Below are 6,853 nucleotides of genomic sequence, written 5' to 3'. Positions count from 1 at the left end.
CAAACAGAAGATGTACCTTCTGTATCCTCTTCTCTTATTCCACATTTTGTAATGGAGACATCATTCTTATCTCAGGTTAATGTCTGTGTACACAACAGACTAGCACAATCTCCAAGCTAAATGGATGCATTAAGGATGACCCCATAGTCAAGATGAGATGCTCTAAACCATGTCTATGTCCCTATATACTACATTTCATCCCAGATTTCAAAGGTTTGCTTACAGGCTACTGCATTCCCTGGAGGACAAGTTGCTCTGTATCTTGCTATCTTATAATTGACTGTCTTACAATCAACTGCAGTATTTTTGTTCAGGGTTTGTCACATTTTAGCCTTTTATTAATCTCATGTTATACCAGAAGCTACCTGTAAAATATTGTGTTGGCAGAAATGTATTCTTTTCATTCACACAACACAGAAATTCAGGGATTCCTGCAAGTTTCAATTGTCAGTCTAAACTCAAGAGTGTGGGTAACAAAAGAAAATCATTACAGAGTGGTGGATTTTTTTAAGATCCAGTTTCATGTTATGCTTAATCCAGTTTAACTGCAGTCTGCTGCCAAAGTGCCGATCCTGCTCTTCCCTTTTCCCAGCCCTGGCTCTCTTCCATGTTTTAGCAATCACATGTCTGCATGGCAATTCCAATTTATGATCCCACGGGAAATGCATCCACAGCTGGCTGGGTGAGCCCTCTGTGCATTGCTGAGCTGAGCCCGCCTGTCCCACAGCAGGGACAGGAATATCACGATGGGGGACAAAAGGAAGTCAGCTCACCCTGTTCAGTGGAAGCCTGCAATGAGTTTGGCTGAGATATGAAGGGATCATCTACCCAGGATGTCCTCTGTGGGGTGGGTTGATGGCTCCAGCTCTCTGACACCACCAAGCCACCTTCTCAGCTTGCAGCAAGGACTGTTCCTGCCCCCACAAGAATGCTCTGAGCGTGTGCTCTGAGCCCTCCCCATCTCTCCCATCCCACAGCCTTCTAAAACTAGGTACCCGGTAAGCTCCTGTAGCACTCACTGTACTCTGACAATCTCCTGCATTTTTCCACCTCCTCCCGTAGACTTCCTTTCATTCACAGAAATCTGCCGCAGACTCCCACTTGCATCAGACCTTCGGCAAGATCCCAAAGCAGCCGCGCGCTCCTTTGGCTTTTGCTGTCACTGACTCAGTTTTCCTCCTGTCTTTCTCAAGGGAGCAGGTTTCCGGGGGACTTTGAACTGAGCATAGCTCTTCTTTCAGCTGAGAGTGGGTACCTGGAGCTTTGCTTGCAAAAAAGAACAAGTTTTACTGTATCGCATCTGCTCTGGCGTTCTTCCATCCCGCTGTCTCTGGGTAGCAGGGGGATTCACCTCAGCGCCACAGCTGCCTGTAGAAATGGTCAGAGGGAACTGCAGGGCATGAAACAAAATGGCTGCTCGTAGCTTCTGAGGAGGCTTAAGTGAGAAATACATAGATGGTCTGTTCCTCCTGGATCAGGTTCTAGTTTCTCATCTTAATACTACAACTGTATTACACCTACTCTGAGTCCTGTTCATTCTACTTCTTGCACCTGGGAGAACTCCTGCTCCCAGCTGCCCCCTCCTGCCCCACTTTCCCTTGGCCATGGCCCTCTGCTCCCTTCTCTTCAGAAGCTCTCCAGTACCATCATGCCAGCCGTCTCTAACAGATGAGGAAAAGCTGCCGTAGATATATGTGCTCAAAGGCTCAGGCAGAGCATGCTCAAGCCAATGGAAAGATTCTCCTGGATGTCAGTAGACTTTTGGGTTTTGCTGTTCCTGGGCAGCACATCAACTTCTCAGCCCAAGGCATGCCTTCATTTCCCAAGTTTATCAGGCACTATAGCCAGTCACTTATCTCCATGAGCAATTTTCTCACAGAGCAAGCTTTGCTTGCATTTCAGTGGAGCTCTAGGCTTGCATTCATTTTTATTTATGAAAATAAAATAATAAAAAAATAATAATTGTCACCTGTTCCTTACTAAAGCACAGATTATTTCCATATGTCTTCGTGTCATTTCTCAAGAAGAAACACAAAGCCATGCAGTCATGTTCTGCAAGTTAAACAAAGGAAGAAGCACTTTAAAAATATGTGTTCCTGTGACGTAAAAATGCAGTGTTAGTATGTCATGATTTTGGTTTTTAACCACTTTCTGCCAAGATCACTTTCAAAGCATCTCAGTTCACTTTTAAAATTAAGCTTCAGACTTCTAAGAAGTCTATGTGAGGACGAGGGCACATTGCTTTAGGCTGCTGGCTCTGCCCCTCCCCAGTGTCCATCTCCTTTAGCACCTCAATCCTCACTCCTAGCAAAGGCCTGGCTAGAGGTGCCCCACGAGTTCCCATCTCCTTAACTCCTCCCATCCCAAAGCTTTGGGGCAGTGTCCCAAAGTCACACACATAAGCTCTTAAGCCCTTCCCTTGCTGTTTCAGACTGCAATACCAAGGCTATCCAAATCTCTCCTCCTCGCAGCTCTGCCTCCCAGGGTTTTCTCATCCCTGGAGGTTCTCAAGGCAGGTTGGATGGGCCCCAGGCAGCCTGAGCTGGTGGGTGGCAGCCCTGCCCATGGCAGAGAGTTGAGGCTGGATGGGTTTTGAGGTCCCTTCCAACTTAAGCAAGTATTCTGTGATGATTCTATGACCCAAGTCACAGTCTGCTGCAAATCTCTTCCGCTTTGAAGACCCTTCCTCAAGGCCAGACACTCTGGGCTTTGCTCACAGCCCTTCCAGCCCTTGCAGCAGCTGCAGCCGCACTGGTTTGCTGGCCCCTTGCTGCTCTCCCAAGACTGCTACAGCCCCACACCCACAGCCCATTCCTGAGCACATCCAAGTTTGACCCTAAGAATCACAGGATATAGCTCAAAATTTGCTTCTGCAGATATTGAGAAGACTTCATTGTGAAAAACTCGGTGTACAGAACTGGCCGTTTGGGAATAAGGTGCTTTTCTAGCAGCCTCCCTTCCTGGGATCAGCTCCTAACTTCCCTTCTAGCTAGCAGGGCCACACCAGCTGCCATTTAGGGAAGCTGAGTCTCTACAAAATATGGCCATTACGGCTTTCATTCTAAATCAAGAGACTGGGTTGGGAGGTCGTACAATAGGCCAACAGCATGGGAAACCTTCTGGGAGGTAGGAAGCTGACACTGATTCACCCTTTGTCTGGGCTGAGTTTAGATTCAACCTAAATTCTGAATCCTTGTGAAAATAGTCTGCAATTTGTTGCTGGTGCAGCCATACACACCTGTATGGGATGGCATTTCTCTCAGATGAGTCTGCTGCTCCCATAGGAGTGAACTGTTCTGTGTCTGACTGATATTTTGCTGCTCCTACCAAACCTGCTTGTGGCTGAGTTTCTTGGCAGGATTAACATCCAGTGGTTAATTCTGACTATTCTTGTCATCATTTTGAATAGGAATACTGGGTCTTGTGGCATGACCAGATTTATACGACAGCATCAAACTCTCTTTATATAATTCCATATTGGATTTCAGCAGTTTTAACAGGTTTTCAAAAGTTTGAAGACTGCTGATGTAATTTCTGACAGTGCCACCAGGGGGCCATCGCTTGACTAGATCAGTCAAGATATCTCTGTTTTCCTAAGCACACAACCGTCCCCTCATCTTCAAAGCGCAAGTCTTCAGAGCACAGGCCTTATGAGGAGTGGCTGAGGGAGCTGGGATTGTTCAGTCTGGAGAAGAGGAGGCTCAGGGGAGACCCTATCACTCTCTGCAATGACCTGAAAGGGGGCTGTGGTGAGATGGGGATCAGCCTCTACTCCTGCCTAACTAGTGATAGGACTAGAGGGAGTGACTTCAAGTTGCACCAGGGGAGGTTCAGATTGGACATTAGGAAAAAATTTTTCTTCAAAAGGGTGGTCAAGTGCTGGAACGGACTGCCCAGGGAGGTGGTTAAGCCAGAGTCCCTGGAACTATTCAAGAAACACTGAGATGTTGCACTGAGGGACATGGTTTAGTGGGGAACTACTGGTGGTAGGTGGACGGTTAGACTGGATGGTCTTGGAGATCTTTTCCCACCTTGGTGATTCTTGGATTCTATGAAAAGCAATAATGATATATTCACCAGTTGTTTTTTTGTAGGATAACCTAGAATTTGAGAGAACTAGTGGAAGATCATTAGGGAACAATGATGAGGAAGGGCCTTCGCTGCACCAGGTTCAGTGCCACTGCACTTTTCCAGTCACTTGTGTGTAGTCTTCTGCCATCTGGTGGCTGCAAACGACGAGTGGGTGCCAGCAGGGGAAATGTGCTCCCAGACACAATACCCTGGGGTGGAATCCAATGTCCAGGCCATAAAATTAAGGAAGGGGTGCAAGAGGTCTGGAGTTCATGAAAAACATTAAACAAAAGAAGGAAATGCTTGTGTATTTTATTCCTATTAGTACTAAAGAGAATGAGTAGTCCCTGAGTATAGCCTTGTGGCCAAAAGCCCAACCTGGACTAAACATAGCCCTCATTTTCATGCTCATCCAGGCCACTGATGACTATGACTTGGGTGAGCTCCTGCTGCACTGACAGCCCTGCCCGCCCACATGTGGGAACAGATTGCAGCACAAGATGTGCTCAGTGTCGTTAATTCAGTTTGGTCTCACAGCATTGATCCTATCACCCTGCTGAGGTACAGCAAGGGCCCGAAGCAGCTGTGCCAATTGAATTAACCTTTATTTGAAATACTTTTGCAGGATAAGACCTTTAGGATATAGGACTCCTACCTAAGTAAAGACATTTCCAATTTTTAATACCAAGGATGCAGAACAAAGCTCCAGGACTCCTGATTTTAAAAAAATCAAATCAAGTTATTTTCCCAACTGTAAGGAGTGAATGTTCAGTATGAAGTAAAAAAGGTCTATCTGGCCTATAACAGAAAGAAACTGTCGGGGACATGCACTGTCATCAGCTGAGTCTCAGAAGTGGAGGACAGATGCAGTTTCACATGGGCAGGCAGCTGAGATTTCACTTTAATCTCATCAGGGTTTTATCTGCCGCTCACAGCAGACACAGGTCACATGAGGAGTGGCTACAGCAGATAGAGAGCAAGTGCTGCAAAAGGGCCCTGCTCAGCTTTGCTCCTGGCTCTTGCATCATGTTTATGCATTTTTTATTCAGCTACACAGCTTCCTAGCTCCACACTGTATTCCCTCCTCACTTCTGAAATGCAGCCTGTCATTCCCCAAGACAACCACTTTCACCAGAAAAGTCTCCTTATGACTGTTTCAGGTCTTGCAGCCATTTTGGCATTTCAGGGAAAGCCAGCCTTTTCTTTCCCATAAGTCCACTGCCAAGGCAAGGCTATATCATTGAGCTCTGTGCTAAGCAGGTTTCCTTAAGGATGCTCTGACTGCATCACTGCAGAGGGATGTCAGTTTAGTGTTTTCTACATCACTGTGATAAAAATAATACGGTCTAGTTTCTACGAGCTGTCCCATTGCAGAAAAGCTCTGGGATCTGCATCTCACTGAAGATGACCCTTCACAAAATCACAAGTGGTTTGGCCACATCTGCTGCCCAAGAAAGCAACGATGAAGACTACACGGCAAAAAACTGCACCTGCTTCTGCACTGGCCTCACCCATGACACCACACTGCCAATGCCCTCCCTTTCATCCAAGCTCATACTGCTCCCATCTCCTCAAGCTCTCTGCACTGATCAAACAGCTACCCCAGACCCTCCTCCCCAACAACATCCCAACACCCAGTTCTTCTGCTGGGTCCTTGTGGCCATAATATTGCTGAGAGCCTCCAGGTGATCCTCCAGCAGAGGGAGGCCCCTGATCTTCGCATACTGTAATCATCAGAAAGTTTCTCTCATTATGTTGCACAGTCTGTTTCATTTAAACTCAAAGCTTTAACTCTATGTTAGCTTTTTCTGGTCTTTTTTTCCCCAGCTGCTAACCTGAGCAGTGCAGTCTGCTTGGAAGAACTTCAATGAATCCAGGGAGCTGGCCCCAGGGGTCATAATAAGTAGTAGGAGAAAACCTCAAAGCTGTGCAGTTTGTATGCAGTATTAGCAAGGATGCAGGCATACACATCCCTCTATTCACACAAAGCATAAATCTGACTGCTGGAACAGATTTTCATTAAAAAAAATGCAAGAGTGGTGAATTAAGTATGAAATATAGAATCACACTGCTGTCTGACTACAAGAGCTGAAGTTAGAATGATCGACTTTTAATTGGATTAATTTCAGTGTGTCTTCTCTGTAACAGAAGATGACCCTCCAAGCAGCCTCATAGTATGGACAGCAGCATGCAAAACTAAACAGTGACAAATTTAGAGATAAATCTTACACCTCTCTAATCCTCAAAACCAAAACACTTGATTCCAACCCAAGGGAAGATTCCTTTTGCAAAGCTTCAAGACGGACAGTCAGAGCAATGCTAACAAGGGCTGCCCAGGCTTCTGCATGAGCTGCTCTGACGTCCTCAGAGGAACTCTTGCAGATGGAGCCTTGGGGCTGTCCCAGGAGCAGAATGCAGCCCACCACTCTGTATCCATGGAAAGGGCTCTCCAGGATCACCTTACAGCCCAGTGGGGTCACAAGAGTCACAGAGGGATGCAGGAAAAGAGCACCTTGTGCAAGACTTATTATGAGACCAGGGATGGGGAAAAGGAGAGGTCAGTACGGTTTGGAGAGGAACAAGCATGGGTGAATAGAGAGATGACAAGATAGAAAGTGCCAGCTACATGTAAAAAAGTTGCTGGTCAGTGTGCTTGCCTGGCCATGCTCTGGGCCTGGCCAGCACAGTCTCTCCCACCTTTTGAAGTTCAATTTCTAAACATTTTTTCCTGGTTGACGCACACCCTATTCCACATGTGTGTGTGGATGGAGATCCGTGCAAC

Source organism: Meleagris gallopavo, chromosome 1, assembly GCF_000146605.3.
Source record: "Meleagris gallopavo isolate NT-WF06-2002-E0010 breed Aviagen turkey brand Nicholas breeding stock chromosome 1, Turkey_5.1, whole genome shotgun sequence".
NCBI lineage: Eukaryota > Metazoa > Chordata > Aves > Galliformes > Phasianidae > Meleagris > Meleagris gallopavo.
The sequence above is the reverse complement of the archived record's forward strand: the minus strand, read 5'-3'. Positions refer to the sequence as shown.